This window comes from Dreissena polymorpha, chromosome 2 (genome assembly GCF_020536995.1).
Source record: "Dreissena polymorpha isolate Duluth1 chromosome 2, UMN_Dpol_1.0, whole genome shotgun sequence".
In the NCBI taxonomy this organism is placed as follows: domain Eukaryota; kingdom Metazoa; phylum Mollusca; class Bivalvia; order Myida; family Dreissenidae; genus Dreissena; species Dreissena polymorpha.
Genome location: NC_068356.1, coordinates 90,090,976 through 90,101,156, shown reverse-complemented (window position 1 = coordinate 90,101,156; position 10,181 = coordinate 90,090,976).

Sequence of the window (10,181 nt, the reverse complement as noted above, 5' to 3'; positions counted from 1 at the left end):
ATTTGAGCGGAAATGTCACTCATCTTAAAATGATATTTCTGACAATATTAGAAATAAACAAAAGTCAAATAAACATCACTTAACTAAATCAATCATTGATAAAGACGATCATTACCTTTTTATTAGATAATATTGGTTGATTATGAGTTTATACCATATTATTTCATATGACTAACTTGTCAGAATACTATTCTGAGTGTAAACTACCCAGATTGCACATATGTCAGCAACAGGAAACCAACTTCCTGTTTTTCTGCCATATGAACAGACTCTAATACAATGATACATTTAAATTGGATATTACAAAAAATACATATACGAAAAGGTAGGCACCGACTGTTATCAGATCAAACTTACACATAATATTTAATAAAAGCTTTCAATAACAGTGACATATACATTATTTTCAAATCTCTAACACTAACAACGAATAATGAACATACACATGTACACAATTTTTAATGATCGATCTAGGGCATGATCAATATGGTCGAAGAAACTTGTTCAAAGATATTTTTATTTGTTTGCAAGTATCATTTAATATGTTTGATAAGAAATCGGTAAGGTTTTTATAGTCTTAATTAATTAAAATAAAAACATGGATACAAAATATCGCCGTCCCTAGGCTTCGAACCGTTTGTCGATATTCGGTACAAAGCTTCATTAAATTATACGTCTATCAAAATGATTTTTTTTGAAAAAGTGTATCTTTATATTAAAATTGAAACATGGAAAAAACTCAAGTGTTCAAAAGAAATAACTGACAACAATTGATTTATTTTTTAATTTTTTACCAAGGGGCTGTCTCTCAATACTTGGTTAAATATACTCTTAGCTTTAACTAAGTTGAATTTCCTGTGTGCACGTTTCAATTACATATATGATCAAATCTCAAAATGGTATTAGTAGTTTTGAGAGTTGCTAGTATAAACATATACTTTTGCATAATGATTGGTAAATGATTAGTATACTAGGGTTTTTAGAAACTAATAATTTGAACAGTTTATATACTCTTTATATCTTCGATTTCCTTTTTAAAATAAGGTCATAGTCATGATTATTTAAGGAAACTATCGTTATTAAGTAGTATCCAGCAATTGCTTTACACGTGTTAAGCGAAATCACAAAACATAATAAATATGCAATCACATGTTTCGCTGCTCAACAAAGTAGATTGAAACGGCTTGCAACACAATGTTTAATGCCAGACAATCCACGCGCTGTTGATGGAACCGAAGCGGATGTTTTAGCATAATAGAGGGAGTAACTGCTACTTACTTAATGGCTTGTCAAACCTCTTCATGTTTGTACATTAATCTTTAACACCGAAAAAGAACATAAATCAGTTGCAGCGAATGTCAATCAAATGTTTGTGATATTTTTTAAGCTTACACGTCTATGTGCATTTAATGTTTAAGATATTCATTATTGTATTGTGTTTTCTTACCTTTTTTAATGCAAGATATCATTCGAAAATAAAAAATATTTATCGTTGAACTATAATCCTGATTAAAATTCAGTATTAATAAGGAGCAGATATTGTTCAGTTTCGTATAATGTCATCTTTATATAAATAAATGTAAATTTCTTATTAATACCAACATAATTTCTCCTGTGTTTTACCGTTAAACACATTTGTCAAATGTAAGGAATGTATGTATATAATATATAATTTGTTGACGACAATTTACCGTATCCAAATATGGAAAACAGCTTTTTAACTCATCAGATGCAACTTCTATTACGTTAGTCTCTAATACCAACTAATGCAATAGTCTTGCAATTTGAAGGACACCTTTTTGTTTTACGAATGCACAATATAAAGCTTTATTAACGCGTCTTAGTGTTTGCATTATGCTGACTTAAGATTAGTGTTTGGGGATTGTCTATATCTGGTCTTAACAACACTAAACTAATTCGTTATATTGAATTCCCATTAGCTAATCGGATCGAACACTCGAGGAACAAAATGTGTCACGTAACCATTTATGTTACCAATTGCGTTTGTACTTAAACAGATGTGATATAAATATGTAAAGTCTTATGCCAGAAGGTTACAATGGTAACAAACAGTAATTAAAGATATTTATGTATATGCTTTCAGGTTTCATATAGCCAGTTCAAAACAAATAACTCGGCAACTATTAAGTACGCATTTAAAATGATTGAAAGAAATGACGTTGCACAAGTTTAAGTATTTAATTGTTAAGGTCTTGGCTATTCAAGATGCATGGCGTTGTCATTTTTACTATCTAACATTGACAAGTTAAGCATCTCCATAAGTCCTCATGCTCATATCACACTTTTTGTATATTGAATAAACCACTTAAGCCATAAATACTGAAGGTAAGATATGAATACACACTTGTATATTTTCAGACTGTTTCCTATATTCAGGCAGCTATTTTTTTATTTGGTGCAACAGAACTCATTAAAATTATTGTTTTTGTAATATAATACATGTTTCTAAAGGAACGTTTCGTTTAATGCTCAGAAGGTACTACATTTGCAATCGTACGATAACACAAGCTAGACAGCTTGTTAAGAGTGCACGAATCAATGTATTACACATAATGAAAATAGAATGAAACAAAATAAATGGCTAAACAGAGAATTCAGATTTCTGCTGCATGCTTTTGGGTCATGAAATGAAATGTGTAAGTACATCATAGAAGCATTCTTTTACGTACATGCAATAATGTATTTACATTGTTCACAAACTGTAAATGTTCTAAAAAATAATTTATGTTTTGTGCAATACCATAACTATATACTTCAAATGCAAACAATAGAAACATACAATGAAAAATACATTTAGTTTTTTATTTCTTTAATCCTTAAGCATGTTGCACACGTTAATTAAATAAATACGCGTGTCATCATAACATCTTTAACGTGTTTTTATATTTTATTTTTGTATGGACTTATTTATGAAAATCTATTGCAAAATTGCAGGCTCTTTCTTTCTGCGGACTTTACACGTCACTGAGTTGGTGTGTATTTGTCATCGATTTATTTGTACGTTTTGCAACATGCAAAACGAAAATCTAACAAGACAAGACTCGACAACTGCTGCTGATGTTAAAACCGTAGCAAGAGTATGCTAAAATGGTTTAATGATCAAGAGTTCACGACTTTATGCACGAACTCATATAGTTAGACACCAGCGTCGATATTGGTCGTCGCAAAAACATGTTGTTTGACAAATAATCACATAGTCCGAACACTAGTCTACATGTTATTTAAGAAACATTAAGCGAAATCGTTCTCGTTAGATTACTGTCTGTATTGTTACAGATGAGTTAGATCGTTTTAATGTTAAACTACGGTCTTACAATATTAATGATAGTAATGCATTTTATACCACTCATAATGTTTCATAAACAAGCATGTTTTTGTGTTCAAGACTTAATCTGTCAATCCCATTAAACGGTTTGAAACCATCATTTCTTTGCAATGACTTTTCAAGTGCGGAGACCACATCATTAACCTTTTATATATTTATATTATGACCCTGTATTGTTGAGGCATGTATTACATTGCAATAAGTAATATAATAGCGGATGGTTACACTACTTCATATCATATTGTAATGTTTTTTGAATTGCAGTAAAATTCCTTAAGCAACATTACATTTTTGACATCAGAACGTTTAATAGCGACAAAACTCATACAAAACAACACTTCGCTTGCATGCTCTTCCATCAAAATATGTATTGAAAAGCACCAGCGTTTTTTATATCAGGAGCATGATTATCTATCAACATCATTCGCCTTCCCGCGAGAAAGAAATACTGCAGTTAGTAGCGCAAATTATTCAGAGAAAGGTGGGTGAATGCCAGTAAACCATTAGTAGAATTGTTGACTATGAACTAGGTGCAGACATTAGAGAAGTAAAATTGTGACATTTCAGTTGTTTGTAACCTTTCGGACCGACAGGCCCACTTGTCATGAAAGCAATTGATAAGCATCTTAAATTAGTGTAAGATCATTGATAATCGTATGACCTTAAATATATGCTTTGAAGTCCGTCCTTCTGTACGTCATGATCTGTGTCAGGAGCAATATCTTGGAACTTCTTTTGTCGATTTTATTGAAACGTGGTATGGAGGTATATATTCATAAAGAGTAGGTTGCACGTCAAATGACGTCATGATTAATTCGTAAAGAACGGAGTAACGGGCCTTGTTGCCTCAAAATAAGCACGATTTTTGTTACATTGCAACTTTGTATGAGTGCATACATCGATAATGATGCACGCAAAACCATTTGTAGATAACGGAGTTTTGGCCCTTTTGGACTTGGAAAGGCCTTTTTTTATACAGGGGTTATCCTTGCTAAGGTGTATATCCATTAACATATGTGACAAAGCAATGACACTTACCGCGTTTGTCATGTCAATCATCTGGGGCTGAGTCACCCGCAAGACTAATAAATCTACAGGCAAGGTTAAGGTAATAAATTGAAAATTCTATGAATTATTCATATTTAAGCAATTGCTTCACTTGTCACTTTACTGGATATTCTGTATGGAACTTTTTTCATTTTTCTCTCCTTTATCTTACTATGTGTAACAGTCTGCATTCAGTCTCTATTGTCAAGGTCACACATTGTGGTCAAATGTTACACATTTAAATAAAATAATAATTTTATTGCGTTAGGACTCTACCATACATCAACGTACCTTTTCATAATGGTTATTTTTATTTTTTTAGGATAGCAGTTCAATAAATGGGCTTGTTATATATGTTGTTATGGGCTTGTTATATATGTTGTTAAAGAAGTGTCCCCGGATAATACCATCATGGTTTTTGCTGAAGGATTCATGAACTAATAATTTAAACAGCAAGGCGTCATATTGACTTTCATCAAACTGCTGGTACATTTATTAATTGAATATGTAGCTAGTTAGTTGTGAGCGTTAGCTCTCAACTTATGTAGAGAGGCACTTTTGCAAGTCAGTCTGCTTTAGCTACGCTAGAAAAGATAACTGCAAGTCAGTCTGCTGTAAGCTACGCTAGGAACGATAACAACAACCTTTTTATACTTCAGCACTGGTACACTGCAGCAGACAGCCTGTATGTAAACAAAAGGTTTAAGAGCTTGTGCGACGATATAGGCCAGTCTAGTGTTTATGACAGCTTGTGCGACGACATTGGCCAGTTTATCATTGAAATCGGTACATATTGGCTGCTTTCAGGGACAACGGGGCTTAACGCTGCATTAAAGGTATGTCATGTGGGCAAAATTGTTGCTCATTAATTAAAAGAAAATAGACAAAGTATTGGATACATATAAAACAACATGTACATGATTATAGGCTTGGTATTCTTTAGAAAGGCAATCAAAATTCTAAGGATGGTTGCCAGTGCAGCAACCAATTGTAAAAAAAAGAGAGACATATTGTCACATTGTGAAAAAAGAGACATATTGTTATTATTTTGTTTAAAGTATCTCTATAACCTAAATATGAGGATAAACAGTGCAAACACATCTCGACCTATGCTTTCAAAAAAACAACACTCTTTATTAATTTGAATTGGTTGTGTTCATTTCAAACGTGCGATATTAAAAGCTATAACATAATTTTTTAAACTGAGTTGCGTCTAAGATTATGCAATAGCAAACGACTTCAGTGCCTTTAGCGCTTTGATTTAATTTGCATCGAGATTAAAGCTTACTTCGTTTGCTTATCCCTAAAAATACCAAAACATGAATGTATGGAGCAGGTCGGTTAATCGCATAACGATTGTTCTAGTTTATTTAGAAGTTTACTTTATAAGATTCAAACATGTTGAGTTCTACGTGAGCTAAGGTAATGACAACGTCAGGAAAATATCAATGATTTTAAATTTAAACGTACTATTAAATTCTAAATCAAGTGAAGCTAAAACATGGTTGTCCGTTTTCTTCTTATTTATTCAATTTCATTAAATGATCATGATTTTAAAATGAAATTACCCAATAACGAGTCAATTCGGTTTATGCTTGAAGATCATTAACATAATGATTAGGAGAGTCGCGATTGCCAATTGCCTATTACGTGCCATTTCCATGAGTCATTACCTACGTTTGAACATCAAATACAACGTTTTACGCCATTGTTGAAGCTCACACAATCTTTCAAAGCCAACATGATTCTGTACCCTAGCAATTTTGTGTGTGGGAACACGTGCAATACATATAACCAAGACAAACATCTTTCTAGATCGTTTTGAGAGGGAATCGTTTGCTTCATTAAACATAAATAATTTTTAATGAAACACAGGCTTTATTTGCTGTAGGTTTATGAATATTTTTTTCCAGAAAAAAGAGTTCTGTATTACATTTAACGACGAACAAGGCTAAAATGAAAGTAATTATCGGACAGATACTAGTGTGTAAATGTGATTTTCAAATTGGCATGTTGTAAAAGAACAAAGTGGAACTACGCAAAAACTTATAAGAAGCGTATGCTTGTGAGTGCTTAATATTTGGAACTGACAAAGAGTCTCATTTAATGAGCGACTACATATACCAGGATGGTTACATGAAATAAGTTATAGAAAATAATTATGTATTATGTGATGACTTCAGTGTTTTATCATATCATCAATTTATTAGTGTTTATTTGTTTGAAGCAAAACTACAACCCAATTTGTACATGTCAATCGTCAATAGTAGACAACGTTGGCCAGAGTAGATTAGATTTCAGAAGAATTACAAATCGACTTTTATAAATTATAGTTTCAGACATTGTGCTATTTAGTGCTTGATTTGTTAATAACACGACATCTATAAAGGACATTGATGGTTTGTTAATTAAGTAATCTTAGGTGAGATATTAAAGTCCTTCCCTTAATACCATTTCCAGTAATTAACAGATCATGTATTGCAGAAAATAACATTCGTTATTAACGTCCTACTGCTAAATGTTTCTATCGAGAAGAAGCAGCACGCGCCCACTATTAACATTTTTTTAAGATATGTGTATTGTTTTTGAAAAAGATAAAAAAAATTAAGGAAAAGTGTTATTGTTTTAACGACAATTACATTACATACTAAATGTAATATATAGAGATTATTTGTTCATGTCAGTGTATGATCGTTTGCTATTTCACGAGTGATCATAGAAAATATATTTTCACGAGTGGCACAGCCACGAGTGAACATATTTTTTTTCTATGATTACGAGTGAAACAACAAACGATCTTACACTGATATGAACACATTGTCTGTTTCTTTTATGCACCCTTTTTCAAGAAAATAATAAACAGCTGTGTTCCTTTAGCTGAAAAAATACCGACGTTTAGATGACGTTTAGTAAATAGACAAAAGATCAGTAATATTGCTTGTCACAAGATCCGTTTAAACACACATTAATGGAAACATCGTTAAATCTGTTATGTTGTAAACAGAAATGTGAACAATATCTTCGATTTTAATCTTTATTTTATGCGAACGTTCAATTGCCATTTATAATAGTTCTATGGGAATTTTAGTGTACACGATGGCACTACATTAACAGATTTTTTTTAAATAAAAACACACGTTGTTAAACGCAAAGAATGGTTAAACGGATTTTAACATGGATAAACATTCACATTCGAAGTGTGTGATTTTGTATAAAACATGAATCCAAACAGGCACTTCCATAAGCATTTCCAGCGTTCTGCTTATTAACTTGCGCATTGTGGATTCAATTATCGATTATTATTGAGATATTCATTATTTTATACGCAAATGCGTTATACACTTTTAAGATTTTATTCAATTTCATTTTCCGCGCACCTTTCTGGTCTGTTCTCTTAAAAGACAATTTCGAAGAACTGAAACGTTTCATGGAAACCATATGCAAGCCCGACACGTGTTCACGAAGATTTGTTTACATAGAGATACCGATATATGCCGTCTCTGTGTTGTCTTTGTTTGTACTGATGCTGCTTATTGTCAAATATGTATGGAATTAATACTATTTAATTTAGATCGTATTTGGAAGCATGCAAAAACTAAGCATATCTTAATTATCATATAGCACATCGCTGTATGGTTGAGATATAATCGTGTACACATCATCCCAATCCTGTCCTTACATTAAGTATGGGAACTACACTTGAAACTGCCCTTAGAATTAACCATTGAAAAAATGAATTTAGTTCTATGAAATAAAACAAAAGTTTGCAACATAAAGCATAGAGACTATCCTGAGAGACCTCGGCCGCTGAAATCGCTAAATCCTGCATGTAGATGATTCAGGTAAGACATGATTGAAGCATTCAACTTAAAGACAACAGACCGGATTTTGGCTTTAAAATAATGTATTATGTGAATTAAACACTACGTTAACATGATCAGAAGAACAAAAATGACATGAACTCTATTAACTGGATATCATAAACTATTTGTCTTCGTCGAGGGTTATTCATGATTGGATATACATACAAGCTGCACATGTACATGTCCGTCAGAAAGTTGCTGTGCCAATTAACTAGATTCATAAATCAAGGAAAAGTTGTATAGAATGTATCTGGAACTTTGCTGGGTTTTAAACTTAGAGGATTACAAGACCCACTAGATGTACTGGAGGAAGTAAAGATGAATAAAAGTACAGTAAACTAATCAAAAGCCCGTTTACATTAAGTGTTTTTACCGGAAATATATTCACGAACGAAAATTGTTTTGAAAACAAGTTGTTTGCTGTACAAACAAAACTTACAATTCACATGAAGATGATGGGAATTTGCCAGCTAATAAATTTGGCTTTCAGAATGAGGTAGGCTTTATGACTCAACGACATGTTTAGCTTGAGAAATGCATGCGAACATACTACAACAATGTTTGCTAATGCTCTCTTATAGATGTTTGCCGATGGCATAATTTTATATAAAACAATTGAGAAGTTAGAAGCAACTTTCTTGTAGTAACATGTGCTCATTATAATTTAAGAAACGTAATTTTGTCGCAGTATCGTTATTTAGCGCGTAGTAACAACTATTCGTGCAATTGACATTCACATTTAATAGCGAGTTTGTAGATTATTTAATAGGTTAGTTGCTTATACTATACATTGTTTACTCAAAATCACTCTTATGTTTATATGTAATTTTCAATCTGGCTGTAAACAAAGACAACACAGAAGTTTCGCGACAAACAATATCTCCATTCATAGTTCTTTTATCTTTTTCTATTTCCATCAGATGATATGGTTGATAATGCACCTGGTACGTGTTAAAAGAACGATGACCATTACCATTTATTGTTTGATGTATATTTCATAGGCATACCTAATGCCCACATATGTCATGTCGTGTTAGTGCACCTTGTTGATTTGCTTCTCTGAAAAAGGCTTGCTTTAAAACAATACGTATATAACACACTGTCAATTTAAGGATCTTGGGATGATGATACAAAGAATTTGTGCGATGAAGAATTTTTAGGCCAGGCAATTTGGTTTTGGTTTCTAAAGACGACATATTCCTTGAATAAATAAAATAATGTTTAGTTTAGTTATATTGCAAATTTTTGAACACATGGTAAGACCAACCACACAAATAACCATTTCAACTGGGTTGATAAGACACAAGTATTATTTAAAGGTTTTGCAGCTTTCGAGGCGTTCTTTATCATTGTTAATAAATCTTGGTCTCATAAAGATTTGCAATGTTTTTTATCGACCAGTTTATAGAAGTTAATGAAGAAGTTAAGCTATCGTATGAAGGTTTATTTATTTTAAAGCAAATTGTTAAATCACTATGAATCACATGAGGCAGCCATAATCAAATAAACAGAACGGATTGACTGGATTAATAAAGAACAGTATGTAAATACATATTACCATACAATCAGTTTGTTTTGCTTTTGACAAACGGGACGTTTTTTATCACCGACCTCAGCATATCATCAATATCGTGATTTAAAAGCAAAAACGCGTAATGTTTGTTTTCGTACTTATGGTTCGATGTTAAATTATCAATGTTCTCATTTAAGGATCTAAAATAATATTTTATGACTAATTGCTTTCTTCATAGGGAATACACTCTTGTCATTTATCTTCATCATATATCAATAAAAGGAAGATTAATGTTTCTGGTCAAAGCGTAATATAACTTGCGAGTAAATTAGAACTAACTAATTACAAATTTAATTCTGTATTTGGTGTCTTCAGAAAATTACAAAAAATTATCAAATCGATGGAATCTGTC